The 27776-nt window shown below is 43.0% G+C and overlaps 1 pseudogene; it reads right to left on the reverse strand.

The window, feature by feature from the left end:
• Positions 1-11727: 11727 nt before the first annotated feature.
• The window catches only part of LOC123486396, a 51285-nt pseudogene continuing 35236 nt past the window's right edge, over positions 11728-27776 (reverse strand).

The following is a 27776-nucleotide window of genomic DNA, read 5'->3' on the forward strand; positions in this document are numbered from 1 at the left end:
TTACCATAAAACACTTTTCAATCTGAGCAAACAGGATTTTCTAAGTGTATATTTATTATTAATATTAATTCAAGTAAATTCAGTTTTGGTTGTGTAGATGTAAACATTCATGATAAGAGCATAGAAAAACCCTTGACATTAAGCCCTAAAACAGAATTTTGTACATTGATACCAGGACAATACTGCTGTAGGACAGGCTGGGTTCACATAGCCAGATTAAGCCTATTCAAAGGAAAATCTGAGCACATGAATAAGCTTAATCTAGGTCCATGACAATAAAACCAAACTTTAGAAGAGGTTGTGCAGAAGTGCTTTTTGTACCACATGTATAATCATCCACATTACAACTTCATAAGCTCACATTGACATACACTTAATACCTTATGCCAATGTCACTACGCAGCATATGTCAACTAGGAGTTTGTTACGTTCTGTTGCCTGCCATTCTAGCATTTATATAGTGTTTGTGAAGGTGTTATGACTGATTTATCACTGTGGTATATCCACTATTCAGGGCCCTTTACAGTGAAGTATTATCAAATCAGATCATCTGGAGAACTGCAAAGCAAAAATACCCTACCATTTGATAGAGGCACTATTAGTTATGCCTTATTAACCTAACATTGTATCTTCATTAACACACATATACAACTTCGACATCTCAGCTGTTTTATTTTAACTTCTATATTTTGTTTCTTGTTGTTATCAAACCATATCTTAATGAATAACAACGTTGTATAAAAAAAAAAGACGTGTTGAAGAAAAGCTTGATTTGTTTTGAATGATAAATACAGTAGCTAAATACACATCATGACATCACATATTGTAAATACATAACGCAAATATAGTATTTCTTTTACATTCTTCTGAATCATAATGTCTCAAAAGTTTAACATTCTTTCACAAAGTCTTAGAACATTCTACTAGCACATGCTCCTGCACAGCTACTACAGACACACCTCGTTGAGTAAAATAATATGTCCGAATGTAGACATTACAGGACATTTGGACTAACTTCTGTCCTAATCTTAGCAATACGTCATTACAATGACATAGAGTAATATTTCACCTACGTAACACATACAAGTAATAAATCAGATTAGGTGACACACACACTACAATGGTTGAAGATATCATTACTAGTGGATACTAATAATGTCACTGTAGTATCTCACCAACTAATATGTAAGCAAGGACATTTAGCTACTAATGGTTTAGCTCACTCACCTTTACATATTCTGGTAAGATCATATTGACTTCACGTCTGGGGTAGGGAAACATTGAAGGTTTCTCTCCACAGATAGATGAATGGCAATATTAAACTAAATCTAGCTTCTGATTTCACTGTAATATATGCATTTGCATCACCTATCAAATCGAATGGTCACATTACGCCTCATATCTAAACAGACCAATGAAAGTCGTGTATTGAAAACTCATCTAGAAATGTCTTTGATCAAAGTTATAATGCTCTTATTATCTTTTGATAAACCTGCTCATTTATTTCACAACTGCATGCCAAATTCCTACCTCTATTGCTATATCACTCTTGCATTTGGCTGTAATCCTTCAATCCTCACATTTTAGTGAACAAATGCACTGTTAAGAATTCGGCATCATGCTCAAGTATTAAACTAAAGACCACATTCCATCACTTGTGATGCAACCTGTACAGCGATTTCACTATATATGCGCTTATTCAATGTGATGTGTCGTTTACCTGGCATAAGGCTGTGTTTCTATTTTTTTCACAGAGCTGTTATTTTCATGTTGTCTTTAAGTCAAGCCCCTGAGGGCCATAGTGGGTAGTCTGTCATCTAAAAAAATCCATTCCACTTCAATTCAAACTGCTTGACAAAATCCAACAATTCACTGGCTCCACAAGGGCCTTAGGGGCCCCTAAGGTGAGATGTCTCAGGTTTTGAAATTCTCTTTGCCCCTGAGGAGTTGTGCAGGAGACCCCCCAGAGACTATCAGACAGCCGTGGAACCTAAGCTATGGCATAGTAATGTCATTATACTGCTCTCGGGCTGTTGGAACAAAAATCACTCTCATTTGGTCAGGAAGAAATACCCTAAAACAAATAAAACAAAGGCTGTAGAGACGCCTGGTGCTAGTGCCAGCACTTGCAGTTTCAGGCCTGGAGGATTCCACACACGCACACACGCACACACACACACAGTATATAGTACACGCACACATGCCCGCAACACACCGATCAGTAGGCTTGCACACCCAGAATACCCCCGAGTCTGTGGCAACCCTCTTTAGTCTCTCTAGGTGATGGTTCAAGGTTTCCCTGACATTCCCAGATTTAAACACTGTGGTCTATCAACCACCTACACTCTGTGTTGCACCCACACGCACTGTGATCCTGAAAACTCTGTCCGTGGGCACACTCCACCCACAAGCACACACATACGCTCTGTGATTGTATAAACACCTCATTGTGGAGAATTTGTTTCAAAGCTACAGTACTATATGTAAGTACAATGCAGGAGATCACGCACTTCTCAATACGGAATATCTGAAGGCAAAATAAAAAGTAGGTGGCCAGCTAAAAGAAACTAGTAAAATATAATCTGCTGGCTTCATTATTCCCATCATCTTTTCCCTGCACTTGTTTTCTTATTTGAAAGCATACATCAACTAAAAACTACCCAAACCTGTAAAAACATTGACGTGCTTCATTATTGCGTACAAATAGCTATCTATTTACGGCTGTACTAAGCATTCGGATTCAGATCCAATGACGCCTTGCTTTCAATAAACAATTGCCTAGTTAGTTATGTGCAAATTTGTGCATTCGTCAATTTGCTTTTTTTTGCCAATGGTGACCTAATGTTGACCATGTATGACTATAGAGAGAAAAGCTTATATGTACTTACACAATCACCTAACACACACACACAATCGCACTCCACAAGTACACTCACACATAAGGACACCCACCTTTACAGTCTATTGGAAAAGATGAGGGACCATTCGGGGTAGCAAACCACACTTCTCTGGGGCCAATTCATCTCTTGCAGCGATGGCATACCACCCAAACTCAATTAACAAAGCTATTTTCTTCCCTTTCTGGCGAGTTTAATCAGCAGTGTTTTCCATTGGAAATCACTAAGTGGCTATAGAGTTACAATTTAGGACATAACGGAGGATACTTTGGTAATTCTATACATGATGTAACATACATACGTAAGGCTATGTAGAATCTATGTAGTGTATGAAGACAATATGTATGCCATATGAAACCTTTATAAGTTGTAGTTTATTTAAACTGGGACTATCATTCTATACATTACGTCAAGACCACAGCTAAAATACCCACTGCTACAAATAGTAACTACTGGGTTTACTGCCTAAAGATATACCACAGTAGGTCGCTCCAGAAAATGTGATTCTCTATGGTATCTAAAACACAGGTCAATCAAATGTGCTGATGTTAGAGCGATCACATGATGATGGAGATCTAGCCACAGTGCCTAGCTATACAGTTTACAATAGTATAAATACACCCTTTTACTTGTGCAAACCATGTCTCCCACTTGTATAATACCAATGTTTAATCTTAGCTCGCAAACAAAAAGATCAAAGGGGAATGTTCTCTTGTTCAGTGGAAAAGGGTTTAGGTGTGCTGTAGGTGTCCATGTATATTTTGAGGCCTCAAGCCCTTTCACTGTATCTGGCGTCCCACAGTGCTGTGTGTGTGTGTGCGTGCACATGCGTGCACATGTTAGCGGCTGTGTGATGAAAAGCGATCATTCCCAGCTCAATGAGGAGTATGCTACAAACAACCGTGTCATCAGCCAGGCATTATGCCGATTCACCCCTGTACATCATTGTAAATGGAGTACTGGCTAGCGTTATCGCTATGCATTGGTGACTTCGTTATGCTTGTCGCTGTTGTAGCTCTTCACATGAACACTGTTTCAAATGTATCATTATTACAGATGTTCATAATATACAATATATTATATACAGTGAGCTCCAGAAGTATTGGGACAGTGACAAATGTTTTGTTGTTTTTGGCTCTGTGCTCCAACATCTTTGATTTGAAATGATACAACATGCCGTTAAAGTACAGACATTATCAGCTTGAAATTCCAGGTGAAAGCCCAAAAAATTGTCCAAGACTCAGAGTCATAGACTATTCTCTCTTGCTGCCCTGCACGCAAGCGGTACCGGGCGCTCTAGTCTGTCCAAAAGGTCTTAACATCTACTCCCCAAGCCACAAGACTGCTGAACAATTAATCAAATGGCTACATGCCGTCTATTATCTATGTAAGTCACTTCACCCCCTACCTACATGTACAAATTACCTAACTTAACCTGTACCCCACACACTGATCTCGTGCACCAGTACCCCCTGTATATAGCCTCATTATTGTTATTTTATTGTATTACTTTCTTACTACTTTTTACTTTTATTTGGTCAATCTTTTTTCAACTCTTTCTTGAACTGCATTGTTGGTTAAGGGCTTTAAGTAAGCATTTCACGAGGTCCACACCTGGTGTTTCGGCGCATGTGACAAATAAAGTTTGATTTGATCCGTTTAGAAAATTACACCGCACTTTTTGTACAAGTCCCCCATTTTGGGAGACCAAAAGTAGTGGGGACAAAGCTTCGCCTATATGGTGTTAAGACAGTCAAAGTTTAGTATACTGTAGGCTGCAGTTATGAAATGTTGCTTATTTTTCTTCTCTTAATCATAACTAATTGACCAAAGTCAGTTCAATTATTTTGAATTCAATTTATTTAGGGGGGGTTTCTGTGCTCATTCGTGCACATTGATTCTTGAGAAAATCCAGATCCAGCCTGAACTACTGCGACATAGTAGGGAGTTGATAGTTTCCAACATGCCACACCTCTCTCCTACCTAGTTTATTTACGCACAAAACGTAGTAATTAACTACAATGACCACCAATCCATTATTAGCGCATTTACTTGTACCGGTCTGTGTTTCTTCTACACCTGCTACTGGAAGACAGAGAAAGGCGTGCACAGTCATGAGGGGATATGGCGAGCAGCTGTTGCGCTCCTACCTTAAAATACCTGATCTAAGGATGATTGATAGTTGGTATTCAGCAGTGTTAAAAGTATGCCTTATTTACTTTGAAGAACTACAAAATAGTGATATCGTCCAGACAGCATAGGCAGCAGCTCTATGACAGACTGTTTTTGGTTGTGTTTTGGTTGTGTTTTCAGATTATCTTTTGTGGCCACATGTATGAGGTATATTGTGTAATTTTTTAGTCACTATCGTAAATAAGAATAGGTTTTAAACATTTCTACATTAATGTACGATGCTACCATGATTATAGATAATCCTGATATGAATCGTGAATAATGATGAGTGAAAGTTACAGGCGCTTTACAAATATCACTTAACCCCAAGACATACAGCCTCTCCCATTACACAAAACAGCATGGGAGGTTAGCATTTTTGAGGGCATGATATTTGTGCGTATTCAAACTAGTGCTGTAATTTCTCCGGTTCACCCAAAGATTGATTAAAATACCTTCAAATTAAAGCCGACAGTCCGCACTTTAACTCAATAATTTTAAATCCAAAGTGCCGGTCTGAGAGCCAAAAACAACAACAAATGTCACACTGTCCCAACCTTTGGGGCTGAGTGTACAAAACATCAAGAACACTTTTCCTAATATGGAGTTGCCTCAATTCATCGGCATGGCATAGACTCTATAGGTGTTACTTCGTAGCTCTACAGGGATGCTGGCCCATGTTGACTCAATACATTCCCACAGTTGTGTCCAAGTTGGCTGGGTGTCCTTTGGGTGGTGGACCATTCTTATACACACAGGAAACTGTTGAGTGTGCCAAAAACCCAGCAGTGTTACAGTTCTTGGCCACAAACCAGTGAGCCTGCCACCTACCACCATACCGTTCAAAGCACTTAAATCTTTTGTATTAACCCATTCACCCTCTGAATGGCACACACACAATCCATGTCTCAGTTGTCTCAAGGCTTAAAATCCTTCTTTAACCTGTCTCCTCCCCTTATCTACACTAGTCGGAGTGGATTTAACAAATAACATTAATAAGGGATAATAGCATTGGTCTATATCATGGAAAGAGCAGGTGTTCTCAATGTTTTGTATCGCTAAGACCTTTGCATTCATTATGTTACTTGGCCAATGGCATTTTCTATATATCTTTTTTTGTATCATGTTTTTTCTATACAGTACCTCCAGTGATTTTCACAGTATTACAGCATATACCAATATGTTAAATTTTTACAAGTAATTTCCTGCTTCTCTTCATCTAAAATGTGTTTTCTCTGGATCTTTGAAAAGTGTGTTTGTTTGCGTGTGTGTATTGACTCGTGACATTGTGTGCCTGTCTTTTGCATATACTGCCTACACAGTATATTGTACCACTCCATACATACCTAGGTTTGAACACTTATGCCTGTGTGTTTACAAGTGCCTGACAGTGTGTGTCTCTCCCGATGCCCTCCTTTGGGAAGTCCTCCAGCCTCCAGCGTTCGGGCGCAGCCTTGCCTTAGTCTTGGCCCCGTTCCCATTGCAACCAACCCGTTTTCCACTCTGGTTGATGTAGCTCTTCTTCCTGGCTGGGTTCTGGTTGTTCGCTCCGTCTACAGGGTGCGTAGACCACTGGCGTGGAGGTATCCATGCGGGGACAGGGTAGCTACATGCTGCTCCTGGCGGGCCGGGTGGAGGCGTGTGGCTCTCGGCTCCAGCTCGTCATGCGCTGGGACCTTCCGGATGAAGGGGCACCAGCGGGGCACGCCCTCTTGAGCTGCGCCCCCGGGAACCTGGGGGAAGTGTGGGCGTTAGAGAGGGGGCGGGGTGTGGAGGTGGGGTGGGGGAGAGATGGGTCGAGAATGACTCACGTGATTTTGCGGGCGGGATAGTGTTCAAGAGCACGCTGTTGTGAAATGTTTTGCAATGAGAAAAGGAAAATCTGGATGTTCTTATTGGGCGTTCAAGTAGCACACAGTACCTGCGTCATTAACGTTTAAAAACACAATCCAGGTTTTCATATGATGCAGATTTTCATAAGACAGGAGTAAACAAATTACATTCCAATTTATAGTGACGGTTTTGGAGAATTGTATAATGACATAAAACATCAACCCAAAGCACACAGACAAACAAATAAACAATCAAACAGGAAACTAAATCTAATCGACTGCCAGCATACCCCTTTACAGCCCTACGTCTTCCAATCAATTTAAAGTCCAGTCTAATGACCCAGATAATAAACAATAAATACATACTTAAAACTACACAGTACATAAATAAATACATAAAATAGAAAAAATGATTGAGGATAGAGTCCTGTCCAGGGGTGTACTTCAAGCTGCCTCACACTACTGAAACAGGGAGATAGCCAAAATGGCCCCATAGGTCAGGAGCCTAGGACAAGGCTTGCTTAAAATGGCCAATAATTATTTAATTATATGTTTTTTTATATATATACCTATACATCATGAAGAGAGCACAAGCAACCACCACGTACCACACAGCACATCCTTCCTGAATAGTCTGGTTGTGTTGATGGTAAGAGTGCTATGTGCTTTAGATAATTGCCTGCGTGTGCCTAAGTGCACTGGGGCTAGCATTGAATCAACGCTCAGACTACCAGATTCAGAGTGCTGAAGCTTCTTCAAGGAGGTCTCGCTCTTTGTTGAATATGCTTATGAGATATCCGAGCCGGGCAAAGGAAAGACTGAAGGCATAAAGCTTGCCATGCTCTTTTCATGCCATTAGGATTAATCAGCCATAGAAATACAGCTACGTGTGTGCGTGTGTGCATGTGAATGTGCGCGTGTGTGTACACGCAGTAGCTGGAGGGTCTTATAGGCCTACACCTGGCCTCATACCTCCCAGGTTCTGTACCTGCATTGTTCCTGTTTTGCAGAAAGAATGAGTCCACAGGTACTGAACCACCCACATAAACACTGAGGGTTTAAAGAACATGTTCAAAAGCATACAATGGTAACCAATTTAAATCATGCTTTAAATTTCTCAATGATGTCCTTGATGTAGCTTACTTTCAATCCTTAGTCCTAAAATACCTAATATGGTATTTACTGTCTGCATTTTCATGAGGGCATGAAAATCACATAAGGACATATTATCCGGGTTGCCATAGCTGGACCTTTGTTGAAGCTCATCCCTCTTGTGCTCTGTTCAGATTGCACGATATTCCAAATAGGACATAAGCTTTGAGACCCTTCTGCACATTAGTTTCAATGGGACAAAAATGTTCTTCAAGGTTTTTAACCTATCACAGAGGCAGGCCAACAGCATAAATATAATTTCCATGCACTTTTCAACTATCGACCATGAAAATATAGCTACATGGGTATGTGTGTGTGTGTGTGTTTGTGTGTGTGTGTGACCTGCGTGCACGTGTGCACCACCTGTGCATGCACATGTGTGTGTAACACTACCAGTCAAAAGTTTAGACACATCGCAGTAATAATAGTGAAGACATCAAAACTATAAATAAAACATATAGAATCATGTAGTAACCAAAAAAGTGTTAAACAAATCAAAATATATTTTATATTTGAGATTTCTTCAAAGTAGCCACCCCTTTGCCTTGATGACAGCTTTGCACCACTCCTTGGCATTTTTCTCAACCAACCCCCAATGAGCTAGTCACCTGGAATGCATTTCAGTTAACGGGAGTGCCTTCCTAAAAGTTTATTTGTGGACTTTCTTTTTCTCTTCTTAATGCGTTTGAGCCAATCATGTGTTTGACAAGGTGGGTATACAAAGATAGCCCTATTTGGTAAGACCAAGTCCTTATTATGGCATAAGAACAGCTCAAATAAGCAAGAAAGCGACAGTCCATAATTACTTTAAGACATGAAGGTCAGTCAATCTGAAAAATGTCAAGAACTTGAAAGTTTCTTCAAGTGCAGTCGTAAAAGCCATCAAGCGCTATAATAAACTGGTCTCTCTGAGACACGCCACAAGATGGAAGACCCAGAGTTACCTCTGCTGCAGAGATAAGTTTATTAGTTTACCCAGCCTCCAGAAAATTGCAGCCAAAATAAATGCTTCATAGAGTTCAAATAACTGACACATCTCAGCCTTTACCAACTGATTCAGAGGAGACTGTGTGAATCCCACGCTTTCATGGTCGGGTTGCTGCAAAAAAACCACTACTAAGGACACCAATAAGAAGAAGGGACCTGGATGGGCAGAAACACGAGCAATGGACATTAGACCGGTGGAAATGCTGTCCTTTGGTCTGGTCCAAATTTAGTTTTTGGTTCCAGCCGCGTGTCTTTGTACGCGGTGTGGGTGGACAATATGACCTCCACATATATATTTCCCACCTAGCATGGAGGGAGGTGTTATGGTGTGGGAGTGCTTTGCTGGTGACACTGTCTGTGATTTTAGAATTCAAGGCACACATAACCAGCATGGCTGCCACAGCATTCTGCAGCACCGCCATCCCATCTGGTTTGGGCTTAGTGGGACTATCATTTGTTTTTCAGCAGGACAATGACCCATCACCCCTCCAGGCTGTGTGGGGCTATTTTACCAAGAAGGAGAGTGATGGAGTGCTGCATCAGATGACCTGGCCTCCACAATCCCCCCAACCTCAATCCAATTGAGATGGTTTGGGATGAGTCTGACTGCAGAGTGAAGGAAAAGCAGCCAACAAGTGCTCAGCATATGTTGGAACTACTTGAAGACTGTTGGAAAAAGCATTCCAGGTGAAGCTGGTTGAGAGAATGCCAAAGTGTGCAAAGTGTCATCAAGGCAAAGGTGGCTACTTTGAAGAATCTCAAATATAAAATATAATTTGATTTGTGTTTTTGGTTACTACATGATTCCATATGTGTTATTTCATAGTTTTGATGTCTTCACTATTATTCTACAATATAGAAAATAGTAAAAAATAGTAAAAAATAAAGAACAATCCTTGAATGAGTAGGTGTGTACAAACTTTTTGACTGGTTACTATACAGTGGGGAAAAAAGTATCTTAGTCAGCCACCAATTGCTGCCAAGTTCTCCCACCTAAAAAAGATGAGAGAGGCCTGTCATTTTCATCATCGGTACAATCAACTATGACAGACAAATTGAGAAAAAAAAATCCCAGAAAATCACATTGTAGGATTTTTTAATGAATTTACTTGCAAATTATGGTGGAAAATAAGTATTTGGTCAACTACAAACAAACAAGATTTCTGGCTCTCACAGACCTGTAACTTCTTCTTTAAGAGGCTCCTCTGTCCTCCACTCGATTACCTGTATTAGTGGCACCTGTTTGAACTTGTTATCAGTATAAAAGACACCTGTACACAACCTCAAACAGTCACACTCCAAACTCCACTATGGTCAAGACCAAAAGCTGTCAAAGGACACCAGAAACAAAATTGTCGGAGACCTGCACCAGGAGGGCCAGGCTGAATCTGCAATAGGTAAGCAGCTTGGTTTGAAGAAATCAACTGCTGGGGAGCAATTATTAGGAAATGGAGACTACAAACCACCGATAATCTCCCTCGATCTGGGGCTCCACGCAAATCTCACCTCGTGGGGTCAAAAATGATCCACAGGAACGGTGAAGCAAAAATCCCAGAACCACGCGGGGGACCTGGTGAATGACCTGCAGAGAGCTGGACCAAAGTAACAAAGCCTACCATCAGTAACACACTACTCCGCCAGGAACTCAAATCCTGCATTGCCAGGCGTGTCCCCCTGCTTAAGCCAGTACATGTCCAGGCCCGTCTGAAGTTTGCTAGAGTGCATTTGGATGATCCAGAAGAGGATTGGGGAGAATGTCATATGGTCAGATGAAACCAAAATATAACTTTTTGGTAAAAACTCTACTCATCGTGTTTGGAGGACAAAGAATGCTGAGTTGCATCCAAAGAACACCATACCTACTGTGAAGCATTGGGGTGGAAATTCATGCTTTGGGCGTTTTTTATGCAAAGGGACACGACTGATCGTGTAAAAAAAGAATGAATGGGCCAGTATCGTGAATTTTGAGTGAAAACCTCCTTCCATCAGCAAGGGCATTGAAGATGAAACGCTGGCTGGGTCTTTTAGAATACCAATGATCCCAAACACACCTCCCGGGCAACGAAGGAGTGCTTCGTAAGAAGCATTTCGAGGTCCTGGGGTGGCCTAGCCAGTCTCCAGATCTCAACCCCATAGAAAATCTTTGGAGGGGTTGAAAGTCCGTGTTGCCCAGTGACAGCCCCAAAACATCACTGCTCTAGAGGAATCTGCATGGAGGAATGGGCCAAAATACCAGCAACAGTGTGTGAAAACCTTGTGAAGATTACAGAAAACGTTTGACCTGTGTCATTGCCAACAGGGGTATATACCAAAGTATTGAGAAACTTTTGTTATTGACCAAATACTTATTTTCCACCATAATTTGCAAAAATAAATTCATAAAAAAATCCTACAATGTGATTTTTGCTGGAATTTCTTTTCTCATTTGTCTGTCTTAGTTAACATGTACCTATGATGAACATTACACCTCTCATCTTTTTATGGGGAGAACTTGCCCCACTTGGTGGCTGACTAAATACTTTTTTCCCCCACTGTATGTGCCTCCGCCTGTGCATGCACCTGCGCACCTGCTCCCATTTCCGCTTGCCTGCCTGTCTGCTGTGTGTCTGGGTGCACATGTGTATATTCTCCTTACCTGCTGTTGAGGCGGCAGTATATGAGGTTGAAGGATCATGGCCAACCACACACTACACAAACTGCATGGACTTCCACCTCATCAGAGCCTTGTTGAGGCCTGTCACGATGAAGTAGACGTGGTACGGCAGCCAGCAGAGGGCGAAGGTCACCACCACAATGATCATCATCTTGACCACCTGGAGGTGAGGGAGGGAGGTCGGGGGTATGAGATAACATTAGTTCAATTCTCGTTCAACCCAGTAAGGCAAGCTGTCTGGACACTGTGTGGCGTCTGCTGATAAAGAGGCAAATTCTCCTGCCACACTATCAGCCAGACAAATGGAGCTAATTAGCCTGTAAAGTGCACTCTGCAGTTATTTTTTCTGTGGAGAGCAGAGAGTGTCTCTCCTTCATTTTGGAGAAGGGAAATTAAGCTTTAGCCTGCGGTTTCTACTTCCACATCACCTAGCTGACATTGGCTTTAATGTGTGTGTGTGTGTGTGTGTGTGTGTGTGTGTGTGTGTGTGTGCTTTAATGAGCCTGGTAGGAGCTCTGACTAGCTGGAGTGTGTATGGGTAAACTTATGCTACAGTGATCAAAGAATAGGCCGTAAGACGTGTGCATTAGAAGCGCATCAGAGAGAAAAAGCCCTGTCTCTTGTCTGCTCTTTACACTTTTCAAAACTTAAAATGTATGTTACTATATCAAAGTTGTGAGGATATCAAAATGCCTTTCTTGTTAAAAAAACACTCAGATCCAGTTCCTTTGATCAAAGCGAAGCAAAATACAATTTTAACGCCACACACACTGACCATTTAAACCTTAATTTTCTTCAAGGAGAAACTGGTGTCAAAAACACAGTTTCTGAAGACACATCAACAACTACAGCACGGTTGAAATGGGAAGAAGTGAACTCCAGCTTTCAGCTCTTATCACCAGTTGGTGGTGTTCTGTAGTCAGCACCACAGTCCCTAAGTATTTCAGAGACTGAAGGCGTTTCTCAGGGTCGGCTTGTCTTCCTAGTGAGGGGTGATCTTTGCTCCAGGTGGGCGTCAAATCACAGCAGGGAAGAATAACAGAGCTTCTTTTTTATGTGTCTCGCGTGCGCATGTGTGTGTGCGTGTATGTCTGTGTGTGTCCACTGCCGGAAAGACTGCTATTATAATTGCACATCTCTCTTCTCCTCCAAAAGGACCCGTGGCCCCCTAAGATTAAAGAAGGAAGCCGACCATTCGGCCCTCCGAGAGACTGGCAGGAAAAGCTGAGAAAAAGACTTCACGCTCCTTTTGTCTTCTTTGATCTTAGCTACCCTTTGAATCCCCAGGACATAGCTTATCTTCTGAAGAGAGAGCTTGGATTTGTCCCCAAATGGCACCATATTCCCTATATAGACGCACTGCTTTTGACCCAGAGCCCTTTGGGTTAGTTAAATAGGAACAATTTGGGACAGAAGCCCTTAGCTTTGTGTAGTTAGGCTGCACAATTGTGTGGATGCTAGATGGTGGTAGGAGTTGTTATCGCAAAGCAAATATGGTTGTTCAAGGTTGAGTGGACTTGTTAAAAAACGGAATAACAGCTAAGGAACATCTACACCTAAAGACTTACTGGATCAGTGTTAATGCAAAATAGACGGATGAGCAAATGTCACTATCAAATCAAAAAGAATACTGAAAACTGTTCAATATCAAAAGCATATAGGTAGAAAGATAGGTAGATTTCCTGAATAAAGCAATCTTCCCACGTCCTGTCGCATTGTGGATACAGGTAGCGCACACACTCTCTCTTTCTACACTTGCTCTCTCTCTCTCTCTCTCTCTCTCTCTCTCTCTCTCTCTCTCTCTCTCTCTCTCTCTCTCTTCTCTCTCTCTCTCTCTCTCTCTCTCTCTCTCTCTCTCTCTCTCTCTCTCTCTCTCTCTCTCTCTCTCTCTCTCTCTCTCTCTCTCTCTCTCTCTCTCTCTCTCTCTCTCTCTCTCTCTCTCTCTCTCTCTCTCTCTCTCTCTCTCTCTCTCTCTCTCTCTCTCTCTCTCTCTCTCTCTCTCTCTCTCTCTCTCTCTCTCTCTCTCTCTCTCTCTCTCTCTCTCTCTCTCTCTCTCTCTCTCTCTCTCTCTCTCTCTCTCTCTCTCTCTCTCTCTCTCTCTCTCTCTCTCTCTCTCTCTCTCTCTCTCTCTCTCTCTCTCTCTCTCTCTCTCTCTCTCTCTCTCTCTCTCTCTCTCTGACAGCATCAAGTGGACGGCGGCGGTGGGACAGCATGGGAAAAGAGTCGGCTGTCTTCTCGCGGTGGATGATTCAACAGAAGGGATTTTCATAGAAGCTCAGAAGACCAAAGTTCAGGGCCAGACAGCCCAGACAGCAAGAGCAAAATACCAAAAATAAGTGGAGGAAAACAAGTTCACGGATGCCTGCGCAATAATTGAAACAAGGCAAACAATCTTATATTTCTCATGTCCACGGCGTGGAACAGTACAGTCGTGGTCAAAAGTTTTAAGAATGACACAAGTATTGGTCTTCACAAAGTCTGATGCTTCAGTCGTTTAGAATTTTTGTCAGATGTTACTATGGTATACTGAAGTATAATTACAAGCATTCCATAAGTGTCAAAGGCTTTTGTTGACAATTACAAAAGTTTATGCAAAGAGTCAATATTTGCAGTGTTGACCCTTCTTTTCAAACCTCTGCAATCCCCCCTGGCATGCTGTCAATTAACTTCTGGGCCACATCTGACTGATGGCAGGCCATTCTTACATAATCAATGCTTGGAGGTTGTCAGAATTTGTGGGGGTTTTGTTTGTCCACCGCCTCTTCGAGGATTGACCACAAGTTCTCATTGGGATTAAGGATTGGGGAGTTTCTTAGCCATGAACCCAAACTGTCCTATGTTTTGTTCCCGAGCCCCTTAGTTATCCCTTTTTGCCTTATGGCAAGGTGCTCCATCATGCTGGAAAAGGCATGTTCGTCACCAATTTTCTTGGATGGTTTGGGAAGTTGCTCTCGGAGGATGTGTTGTACCATTCTTTATTCATGACTGTGTTCTTAGGCAAAATTGTGAGTGAGCCCACTCCCTTGGCTGAAAGCAGCCCCACACATGAATGGTCTCAGGATGCTTTACTGTTGGCATGACACAGGACTGATGGTAGTGCTCACCTTGTCTTCTCCAGACAAGCTTTTTTCGATGCCCCAAACAATCGGAAAGGGGATTCATCGGAAAATGACTTTACCCAGTCCTCAGCGGTCCAATCCCTGTGCCTTTTGCGAATATCAGTCTGTCCCTGTACTCCTGAGTGGCGCAGTGGTCTAAGGCACTGCATCGCGGTGCTAACTGCGCCACTAGAGATCCTGGTTCGAATCCAGGCTCTGTCGCACCCGCGACCGGGAGACTCATGGGCGGCGCACGGTCGCCCAGCGTCTCCGGGGTAGGGGAGGGAATGGCCGAAGGGAGTAGCTCAGTTGATAGAGCATGGCGTTTGCAAGCGCCAGGGTTGTGGGTTCGATCCCCACGGGGCCAGTATTAAAAATAAAAAATAACTTAGTCGCTCTGGATAAAGCGTCTGCTACATATTCTAAAATGTAAATGTCCCTGATGTTTTTTCCTGGAGAAGGCTTCTCGCGCCCTTCTTGCGCAGGCCATCCTCCAAAAGTCTTCGCCTCACTATGTGTGCAGAATAATTCACACCTGCCGCTGCCCATTCCTGAGCAAGCTCTGCACTGGTGGTGCCCCCGATCCCGCAGCTGAATAAACTTTGGAGATGGTCCCGGACTTGCCTGGACCTTCTTGGGCGCCCTGAAGCCTTCTTCACAACAGTTGAACCTCTCTCCTTGAAGTTCTTGATGATCCGTTAAATGGTTTTTTGATTAGGTGCAATCTTACTAGCAGCATTATCCTTGCCTGTGAAGCCCTTTTTGTACACAACGCAATGATGGCGGCACGATGTTTCCTTTGCAGGTAACCATGGTTTACAGAGGAAGAACAATGATTTCAGCACCACCCTCACCTAAAGCTTCCAGTCTGTTATTCTAACTCAATCAGCATGACAGAGTGATCTCAGCCTTGTCCTCATCAACACTCTCGCCTGTGTTAACGTGCGAATCACACGACATGATGTCAGCTGGTCCCTTTGTGGAGGGCTGAAATGCAGTGGAAATATTTTTTTGGGATTAAGTTTCATTTTCATGGCAAAAGAAGGACTTTGCAATTAATTGCAATTCATCTGACCACTCTTCACCAACATTCTGGAGTATATGCAAATTGACATCCCCACAAAAACAGAGGCAGCAGACTTTGTGAACATTTATATTTGTGTCATTTCTCAAAACCATTTTTGACCACGGCTGTACTTGTTTTTCTTTCTGTCGCCGTGATTGAGCTTGTGCGGCTTACGGTGGAGCCATTGGAACCAATGGCATAATTCTAAAGGTGCAAACCCTACCCCGGCACTCCAGGCAATGCCCAATCAAACTCTCTAAAAGTATTTCAGTGAAAACAAATGCTATTAAACCCAGGTCTGGCTGCAGCATATCGGCGTGGTATTGTACAAAAGGACAGTACATGGAATAGTGTTGTTTTCAGTGTTTCTTGGGAGAATAAAGGAAGCCATACTAGCACTTACCTAGTCCAAATGCCAGTCATTGTCCGTGGCTACATGAGTCATGTCCTATAATAACCAATAAAGCCTAATGGTCAGGTAGTCAACCATGCTCACAGACAAATTTGCGTGTCGGTTCTTTAAGGCAACACACTCCTTAAAGAAGTGTTTCCACTTAAATATCCCAGGAAATATATATATATAGATAAATAGACTCAATTTTTTTCTCCTTCTTCTTTTCCCATGTCAGTAAGTGGGAGATAAAAATGGAGGGGGTTGTTCTCTGACAAGGAGAAAGGACATTTACTTGCTAGAGGACACTTGTTGCTAAAAATTGCTCAAATGTGAATAAACAGCTCCACAAAACATTAAAAGCCTGTGGGTAGGAGAAAACTAGAGAGGTCACAGAAATGTATTAGTAACACTACTGCTGGGCTGGTTAGCTGGATGCGGTCTTTAGCATGACTTGGGGGGACTAGAGCAGTCACATAATGTGTTTGTTTGCTTAACCCTACTGCCGGGCTGGTTAGCTGGGGCAATATGGATTTCTGTCTGTCTGCGTTAAGTGGGTTTGGTTCCCTGTTATTCAACCTGTACGCTATGAAAATAAAAGAGCTAGATCTATCGACCACTGGGTAAAAGAGACACAGACACAGTCACAGCAACAAACACATGCACAACGCACACACACACACAAATACGAATGCATACAAATGTGCACTTGCTTGTCGAACACCAGACACACACACAAAGAACACACACAGCAGCTCAAAACTAAATGCGAAAGTACAATATAACCCACAACCAGCCCTACTGAATGAACCACGAATCATTAATCACATATGACTATCCTAGTAAAAAGCAAAATGAACTGGCATCTCGCTCCAACACTTGAGCACACTTACATTGACGAGCAGGGGAGCTAGAGACTCAAAAACAAGAGAGAGTAAATACAACCTGCAGGCCTGCGGAGCTATCAAGAATGGATCAGGTATGCATTCATTCATAGGGAGAGCAGTGGGATGTATTTACTCATAAGTGCCACTTTCGCCCGTAGGGGTGGCAGGGGAAGGAGCGATGGGTCCCTTGCAGAAAGAGTAACATGTCTGATTAGGTAGGTGATGAGGTGGGTTGGTTATGCCCAATTGTTACCCCCCCCATTTTCGCAATCTGAAACAGCTTCACCTGCTTGTCAGCAATCACTAGTGTTGTTGGTGACTCCAGTTATCTGGACCGTATGACCCCTTGCAGGCAGGCACACACACACACACACACACACACACACGCCCCACTTACAGGGTTTTCTCTCTGCTAGACCTGGGTTTCCAAATAGTATTTGTTTGCTTTCAAATAGAGCACCTCAGTTGCACTTGTGTGAGCTTGAGCCCTTGTACAATGGAACCAATGGAGTAGTCCCAAACACCGCCCATCTCTACTGGCACTCCAACTATGATTCAACCAGTGTGTGCACTTCATGGGACTCCTATTGCTGCCTCCAGAACTCTGATGAAAATGTTCGGAAATAGTGTATTTAATGGTCACGTTTTCCATGCAATTCTCTCTCAAGGAAGAGACTTTTGTGGTTTTAGGGTCCACTGATTGCGAGTTCAAAAACAATACCAGCCTCATCACTGTAAGCTGGGTAAGTTATAAGGGTGTTTTCAAACCTAAAAAGGAGACTTCTGTTGAGATAAGCACTTTTCAGGCCATCTATTTTTGTAGAGTTTAGAAAACTCTTAAGAAGAATATTCAGTGCAGTCTTTTTTTCTTGTTTTCTTTCCTTCGCACATAAAGAGAACTGGAAGAGTCATTAGTTCAATTTAATTAAGAAAATAAAATGGCCAACTCTCCTTCCCTAGGGCACTTAATAAGCTTTACCAATTTTTGTATTTTTGCTTTAAGCCCTGATTTGTTCAAAGGAAAAACTGAACTGAAAAAATGCTCTTTCAATAAACGTCTATGCAGCTGATGCGAAAGACTGTACAGTTTTCTGCTCTTCGGTGACGTTGTGACAGACATTTATGAATGTGGCACATACACTGATTACAGCTTCAAGCAAATAGGAGAAATTAGCAACTTTTAGAAAAACATACTGTATGTCAAACAAATGTACTTGTTTAAAGTGGGGGTCAATTCATTTCCAAGACTGAAGTCCTGGTGAGGACAAGAAATCCCTCTTCAAAAGCCCAAACAAAAACAGTGTATTTAATTCACCTAGCTCAACCCAAATAACTACAAATCCTTTTGAATTCAGTCCTACAGAACACCTACTGATTTGAATATATAGTCTACTCAAATAACCAGAGAATATATGAATACATAGTTATACTTACCCAGTAGCTTCACAGAACACAGTCTGTCCTAGCCTCTCTTTTTATTATTTTATTGTCAATATTACCATATCATGCCCTCAGGGCTTTCATTTTCACAATAACCACTTAGAAGCAAGATAGAAAACAATGCTGATTTAAACTAACACCCAGAGGGAGAAAACCTTGTTTTATAAATACTGAATGTTAATAATCCCATTTACATGTGGGTAATGGATATTGAATTATTCAGTACAGAGAGCTGAGCGGTCTTGGGGGAATCGTCCCTGACATCAGATTGATATTGCGTGCGTAATGCGGTAGTGACTAACAATAAGTTAGACCTGAGGAAAACAGGAGTATGTAAGCGCGACTGACAATGATGAGAGAGAGAAATAGCAAAGAGAAAAGAGAGGTACAGAAAGAGCATTTTTAAAGTTTTGTGGTGGAAGCATCATGTTATGCGGTATGCTTGTCACGGCAAAGTAAGTTTCAGGATCAAAAGAAAAATTAAAGGAGCAAAGCCCAGGTAAAAGTTAGAGAAACCCTGCCTCAGTCTTCTGAATATCTAACCCTGGGATAGTTTTATTCTTCTGTGGAACAAATTACATTTTTCAGGCCAAAGACACACACAGAATGGCTTTTCCAATAGGTGTTTAGTGTTCCCTAAATGATCCAGCTTCCAGTCCTGACTTAAATCTGCCTGAAAATCTGAGACAAGACTAGAATATTGCTGTCCATCAATGTATTCCCAACTCGAATGTACTGAGTTTAAGCAATGTTGACAAAAATAATGGATATATGTTGCCCTAAGAGTTGTGCAAGAAGTTGGTAGAAAGGCAGCAAAATGTAGAAGACATGTGCAACAGGTGTTTAGAATTTTGCTAGGGCATTATACAGTGAGGGAAAAAAGTATTTGATCCCCTGCTGATTTTATGCGTTTGCCCACTGACAAAGAAATGATCAGTCTATAATTTTAATTGTAGAGTTTTATTTTGAACAGAGAGAAACAAGAATACCAACAACAAAATCCCAGAAAAGCGCATGTCAAAAATGTTAGAAATTGATTTGCATTTTACCATGAGGAAATAAGTTTGAGCCCCTCTCAATCAGAAAGATTTCTGGCTCCCAGGTGTCTTTCATACAGTTAATGAGCTGAGATTAGGAGCACACTCTTAAAGGGAGTGTTCCCAATCTCAGCTTGTATCTTCTATATAAAAGACACCTATCTAAAAGCAATCATTCATTAAGATTCCAAACTCTCTACCATGGCCAAGACCAAAAAGCTCTCCAAGGATGTCAGGGACAAGATTGCTAGGCCTACACAAGGCTGGAATGGGCTACAAGACCATCGGCAAGCAGCTTGGTTGAGAAGGTGACAACAGTTGGTGAGATTATTCGCCAAATGGAAGAAACACAAAGGAACTGTCAATCTCCCTCGACCTGGGGGCTCCACGCAGGATTCTTTCACCTGGTAGAGTTGCAATGATCATGAGAACGGTGAGAATAAGCCCCAGGAACTACACGGGAGGATCTTGTCAATTATCTCAAGGCAGCTAGGCCCCACAGTCACCAAGAAAACAATTGGTAACACACTACGCCGTGAAGGACTGAAATCCTGCAAGCGCCCGCCCAAAGTCTCCCTGCTCAAGAAACACATACACATGCCCGTCCTGAAGTTTGCCAGCGAACATCCTGAATGATTCAGAGGAGAACTGGGTGAAAGTGTTGTGGTCAGATGAGACCAAAATGGAGCTCTTTGGCATCAACTCAACTACGCCGTGTTTGGAGGAGGAGGAATGCTGCCTATGACCCCAAGAACACCATACCCACCCCGTCAAACATGGAGGTGGAAACATTTATGCTTTGGGTGTTTTCTGTATGGAGACCGGACAACTTCACCGTACCTCAAAGGGGACGATTGGACGGGGCTTCATGTGCCGTAAATCTTCGGTGAGAACCTCCTTCCCTCACCAGGGCATTGAAAATAGGCGGGATGGTATTCCACATGACAATGACCCAAAACACACGGCCAAGCCCAACAAAGGAGCCTCAAAAGAAGCACATTGGGTGCTGGAGTGGCTAGCCAGTCTCCAGACCTTAATCCCATAGAAAATCTGTGGAGGGGGCTGAAGGTTCTAGTTGCCAAGCGTCAGCCTCGAAACCTTAATGACTTGGAGAAGATCTGCAAAGAGGAGTGGGACTAAAATCCCTCCTGAGATGTGTGCAAACCTGGCGGCCAACTACAAAAGCATCTGACCTCTGTGATTGCCAACAAGGGGTTTGCCACCAAGTATTAAGTCATGTTTTGCAGAGGGTCAAATACTTATTTCCCTCATTAATATGTGAATCAAGTTATAACATTTTTGACATGCGTTTTCTGGATTTTTTTGTTGTTATTCTGTCTCTCACTGTTCAAATAAACCTACCATTAAAATTATAGACTGATCATGTCTTTGTCGGTGGGCAGCGTACAAAATCAGGATCAAATACTTTTTTCCCTCACTGTATAGGGAATAGTGTGCCATTTGGGATGAGAACAGTCAGACTGGGAGGATTACACCTGCTGCTCCTGCCCTCCCTATCTGCCCAGTTCAGAAGGAGCCTTTGTATCACCGTGTGTACCATGGGATTACCACACAGTCTTGTTGGATTTTTTTAAGGGCTAAAATCCAGGTCTCCCCAGGTAATCCATCTATCCACCACCCACATGTCAACACAACATGCATCAACCGTTTCAAATCCTTCTTCGCTGACAGACACTCTGAATTGATAATGCCTCGAGCGGCTCCACTCTATACGCAGATGGGGTAATGGGTTCGTAGGTGTCATTACGAGGCATTTGTCCAAAACCTAATGTCATTTTCCCAGAAATAGAGCTTTTTGTATGTACGCCACCAGACAGGGACCAAATATAACCTGGAGTTCCAGGCCTGGTCTGCACAGTGGAGATTCAACAACAAAAGGAGATGCAAGCCTCCTCCAACGTCATTTCAGTTGAATGGAGATGACGGGAGATAATATTGATGAATGTCGGGGAATTCTTACATTTACATTTTGGTCATTTGCAGGCGGCTCTTATCCCAGACAACTTACAGTTAGTGAGTGCATACATTATTTTTTTATTTTTCCTTACTGGCCCCCCGTGAGAATCGAGACCCACAGCCCTGGCGTTGCAAACGCCACTCTACCAACTGAGCTACATCCCCTGCCGGCCATTCCCTCCCCTACCCTGGGCGACGCTGGAACAATTGTCGCCGCCCCTTGGGTCTTATATAATTATGGCTTTTATAGCTATTCCATTTCTCCTGGCACTCCCTTCCGACCTGTGCCTCACATATAATAACCTGTCCATCTCACTTCGCTGAGAAAGCGAGAAAGATCAATTGGGCTGCCGGCAACCCGAGACTCAAGATTAGCATTTCATTCCTGTATATACCGTTCACCTTTCTCATGTGTCCCTAGCGATGGCGATGGAATGCCCCTAAAAACAAAGGCCCACAACAAGGCGGTAGCACACCCACTTGGTTTGCTATATAACTGAGGATGATAAACAAAAATATGACTGAGTAGGCCTGTCAAAAAGATGTCCATTCAGGGACCCTATTGGAAATCTTGAACTCTCATGCATATTACCTGTACCCAATGCACCTATTATCTGTACCACTCCCTTTCAGTGGTAGAACACCACGAACAGCCTCTACGTGTCTGCTGAGGTAAATTAAGTAGAGCTTCCACTGCAGCACTCCCACCAATCAGGCCTTTATGGTAGAGTGGCCAAACAGAAGCAACTCCTCAGTAAAAGGCACATGACAGCCAGCTTGGTGTTTGCCAAAAGGCACCTAAAGGACTCTCGGAACATAAGAAAAAATATTATCTGGTCTGAAATCTTTGGCCTGAATGCCAAGTATCACGTCTGGAGGAAACCTGGCACCATCCCTACAGTGAAGCATGGTGGTACTGGCAGCATCATGCTGTGGGGATGTTTATCAGCGGCAGGGACTGGGAGACTAGTTGGGATAGAGGGAAAGATGGGCGGAGAAAGTACAGAGACATCCTTGATGAAAACCTTCTCCAGAGCGTTCAGGACCTCAGACTGGAAGAAGGTTCACCTTCCAACAGGACAACGACCCTAAGACGCCAAGACAACACAGGACAAGTCTCTGAATGAAAGTATCTAGCTCCGGGACAAGTCTCTGAATGTCTTTGAGTGCCCCCACCAGAAGCCGGACTTCAACCCGATCTAACATCTCTGGAGAGACCTGAAAATAGCTGTGCCGCAACACTCCCCCATCCAACCTGACAGAGCTTGAGAGGACCTGCAGAGAAAATGAGAAACTCCCCAAATACATGTATGCCAAGCTTTTAGTGTCATACCCAAGAATACTCGAGGCTAATACTTATGTAAATGTAATATTTCCGTTTTTTTATAAATTTGCTTTATAATGAAGGGTATTGTGTATGTAGATTGATGTAAGGCTGCAACGTAACAAAATGTGGAAAAAGTCAAGGGTCTGAATACTTTCTGAATGCACTTGTATCTGCCAGGCATGCAGAGATGCGTGTCGCCACCTGGGTGTCAGAAGGGAGAAGGAAAAAAGTAGTTGAGTGTCATCTGCTTATGCCTTAATGATAGGAGAGACTAAGTGACTTGGTGTATAGAGAGAAAGCAGAGAGGGCTAGGCCCGAGCCCTGGGGGACACCAGCAGTGAGAGTACGTGGTGCGGCACCAGATCCTCTCACGTCACCAGGTGGGATGCAATCCAAGAGAGTGCAGAGCCTGGGGCGGCCCGGGCCTGAGAGGGTGGAGGGGAGGGATCTGATGGTTCACTGTGTCGAAGGCGGCAATAGATCTGGGAGGATGAGAACAGAGAGAGAGAGCCTCTGTGACACTGAGAACAGCAGTCCTCGGTTGAGTGACCCATCTTGAAGCCTGCTGTTTAGGGTCGAGAAGATCGTTCTAAGAGAGATAGCAAGAGAGTTGGTCAGAGACAGCATGCTCAAGTGTTTTGAAAAGAAATGAAAGAAGGGATACTGGTCTGTAGTTTTTTGACGTCAGAGGAGTGGAGTGTTGGTTTTCTTGAGGAAGGGTAGTGAATCGGGCCATTTTGAAGTCCAAGGGGACGCCCAGCCAGTGGTCAAAGATGAGTTGATAGCGAAGTGAGGAGTGTGGGGTCTCCAGAGATGATCTGGAGAAGAAGGAGGATATGGGGTCGGCGGGCATGTTGTCCAGGTGGCCGGACACACTAGTCACGGGATTTAATCTGGAGAGAGAGGAAACGAGGTCAAGGCATATGGTAGTTCTGTGTGAGTGGGACCAGTGGACTCAATAGGCTGAGTGAATGAAAGCGGATGTCGTAAACCTTATTTTTCAAAGTGGTTGACAAAGTGCGTCCGCAAAGAGGGAGGAGGGGGAGGGGTTGGAGGATTAAGGAGGGAGGAGAAGGTGGAAAATAGTTTCCTGGGGTTTGAGGCAGAAGCTTGACATTTAGAGTGATAGAAAGTGGCCTTAGCAGTGGATACAGAGGAAGAAAAGGTAGAGTGGAGGGAGTGAAAGGTTGATAGGTCCTCCGGAAGTTTAGGTTTTCCTCCATTTTCGCTCCAGCTTCCACCCAGCCCTGTTCAGTAAGCTCACAATGAGTCACTCAACCACAGAGCAGGAGGGAGGAGCCGGAGCCTAGCCGTAAGGAAAGGGGACAATCCGCGAGTTATAGGATGCGGAAAAGAAGGAGGCGTATGTCGAAGGGCAGAATCAGGAGACAGGAGGGAGAAGGACTTAGCAGAAGGGAGAGCTGATTGGATGAAGAGGAGAGTAGTGGGAGATAGAAAGCGAGGATAGGGTGCGATGGCGCATGACCATCTGGGTAGGGGCTGATTGGCTAGTTGGAGGAAAGGACACAAAAAGGGAAACAAAGTAGTGATCAGAAACCTGGAGGGATTGCAGTGAGATTAGTAGGCGGAGCAGCCTCTAGTAAAGATGAGGTCAACGTATTACCTGCCTTGTGAATGGGAGGGACAGGGAAAGGGTGAGGTCAGAAGCAAGGAGGGGAAAGAGAGAGTTGGAAAGAAATTAATCGAAGGTGGGGAGGTTGAAGTCGCCAATCGAACGAGCTGTGAGCCATTGTCAGAATTAGCTTATCAAGGTGTCAAGCTCATTGGGGAACTCTCTAAGGACATCTGGTGGGCGATAGATGACAACAATGTTAACTTCGTGCACAAGGACAGTGACAGCATGGCATTCAAATGAGGAGATGGACAGGTGAGCGAAAAGAGAAAACCTCCACTTAGGAGAAATGACTAGATGCTCTTGGAGTATGAGAAAAAACGTAGTCACATGAAGAAAAAGTAGCTGGAGTAGCAGTGTTCTCTGTGTGGATCCATGTCTGTCCAGGGCCAAAAAGTCAAGGGACTGCAGGGCAGCATAGGTGGAGATAAACTTTGACCGCAGATCGGCAGAGACCAGCCAAGGGTGGGTGCTCTGTAAAGCTTACAGGAGGGCGGACAGGTATAAAAAAAACACACATAGTTGCCAAAGCTACAAAAAAAAAATGAGATAATCTGAAAAGAACTAGGTAAGATACTAAGGTGAGAGACTGGTGTGGAGCCTTCCTCTCTTTCCTACCTTGAATAACTCTGCAGAACAACTCCCCGGAACCGTCTTTGTTTCGGCAGCGTTCTTTGTTTTGTGCCGGGCTCGGCGGTTTCAGCTGCCACTGGAAAACAGGAGACTAGTACTAATACTAATTGCCTACTTGCCTTGAAAAGGTGAAGCGCACGCCTCCCGGTCAGTACTAAGTGCCTAGAAGGAGAAACCCCTCCCCGTCCAGTACAACCGCTGATTCGCAAAAACAACAGTCACAAATTGCCCCTGCCCCTTAGTCCTGGTTGATGTAGAAAACAATCATCTGCAATTTAATAGCAGTCAGCAGTTAACACACCAAGTAGGCTACTGGGAAGACCAGGCAGCACTTAAAGTAGATGGCCCTAACTAGCAAAAAAATACAGTACTAGACAACAACATATAAAGACAAAAATTATACTTATCAATCCTGGAGATCTCGGGAGTCCTCTAGCTATAGAATGACACGGAATAGAGGAATAGAGGAAAAAATGATGAGGAGGGTGAATAGGGTGATTGAATTTAGAACAATAGTGTAATGATGAAGAATTGTAGACCCCAAAAAGAAGCTGCAAGGAGGCAGCCAAGCCAAGATCGCATTGTCTTCCTTCTCAGTATACGTGCACCATGCTCTAAATAACTCAGCTGGCTAGTTGTTTAGCAGAAGTGTGGGTTTTGATCCTGCTGCCCTGTTGGATAGAGCGAGGCCGTCTCCGTTCACTCGCTTCATATTTCCACCCAATCACTTCTGATCGGATGTTTCGTCCTAATCATTTAGATTACTGCAGCCTCCTGTTAGCCTGCTACTATGATAAATCAATAGGTGGGGACGTTTGCTAGCGCTATCAGTGTGAATTACTGCTACGTCTAACAAGCGAAGTGGGAGTAGGGAAAGAAGAAGAAGCGCTGATGCGCATTCTGACTGAGTGACAGCAAACTTGTCTGCCAGCTTGTCCTCCAAGGATTTGGAAGACAAGACACACAAACATCATCACACACACACCTCCGCACGCTGCTCCTAATCTGCAGCTTTTCTGTTCTATAAACCTGCAGATAGGTATTTTGCCAACATCTATTTAGGCACTTAATAAAACATTTTACATTTTTACATTTTAGTCATTTGGCAGACGCTCTTATCCAGAGCGACTTACAGTTAGTCTTGTTACATTATTTATTTATTATTTTTTTCATACTGGCCCCCATTCGCGGTATCAACTTGTTCATTTATGGATACGATTACGATCCGAGTATTGTTTTCCCCTTTGGCCTACATATCAGGGGAGAACAAGTTTTTTTAAATTACGCGTGAAAAATTATTGCTGTTTTTAAATGCATCAACATAGACATGTTAATATGGAGGAGAGTTGTGTAGCCTATTCAATATGTAGGCTAAAGGGGGAAACAATTTTTTTAAAATTACGTGTAAATTATTTCAGTTTTTAAACGCATCAACATAACATTTTAATATGAAGGAGAGTTGTCGTGGCCTCTTCAGTTCAGTCAGTCAGCATCAGTGATTTGTATTTTCCTGCAGCGGCACAGGAATGTCCCACTGTCTTGTGTGTGTGTGTGTGTGTGTGTGTGTGTGTGCAGTGTGCAAATATGTCTACACTTTGTGTAGCCGTTGCGATGATGCTAATGATAAACTACTTCTTGTGGAGATGGAAAGCTTTCCCAAAATCTTCTCAATTAAATGTTAACTTCTGAAGTGGCTCTACGCATACCTGCTAGAATGATATCATGATGATTTGCATCAATCTACTGGCCATTCGTTTTGCAAGCTCATGCAAAACACACCCAAAATCTAAATGTCTTCTATTTTCCCCAGACCTCAAAATTGGCCCCTGATGTGGTTTAAGCATTGTTGTGGACATAAAACATCAAATTGTTGTTTTTCTATTTAAAAATGTGGTTTTGAGGGTGAAAACCTACAAAAACAGGGAGAAATTAAACCTGGAAAAACTAAGTGGAGAAAAACGGAATTTGGGAAAATACATAGATCTTATAGGGGCCTATGCATGCATGCTCCAGTTAACTTGTGTGTGCCCCTTGGGTTTATAAGTGCTAAGAGAAGGGGTTCCCCTTTCGGCCAGTGGGTCCCCTCTTCCCACTGATCTCCCTCAGCCTAGAAGGACTTCACTGTCATCCAAATACGTTGTGAAGAAATGTGGTTGATTTATATAAAACGTCAACAATGCCTCATTGTCTTCTGTGCTCTATTATTACAGTTTGCACATACTGTGGTATCCTAGTAGCAGCGTGTATAAAAGTGTAGTAGTCCAAGTGTAGTTATTTCCGATTAATGTGTGATCTAACTGCCGCACAGTCCAAAGTAATAAGGTTGATATAGTAATAAAGTTGACAAAGTAATCAGACCAATTATTATATGGTTTATCCCGAGGTATTGTTCTGATACCATAGAAAGATATTTTTCACATACAATAGCCTAGCCTGGTGCTCCAGTCCGTTCGTGATTTTAGCCAACTTCACACTCCATCTCTCTTGTCTCTATGGTCTGTAGAGTGTGGACACTCTAGTGCTACAGTCCAATCCTTATCACTCATATTGATTCCCAGTGGAGGTGCATGCCCATTTTTCCTGTCGGCCTAAGG

This window comes from Coregonus clupeaformis, unplaced genomic scaffold (assembly GCF_020615455.1).
Source record: "Coregonus clupeaformis isolate EN_2021a unplaced genomic scaffold, ASM2061545v1 scaf1193, whole genome shotgun sequence".
Lineage (NCBI taxonomy): Eukaryota > Metazoa > Chordata > Actinopteri > Salmoniformes > Salmonidae > Coregonus > Coregonus clupeaformis.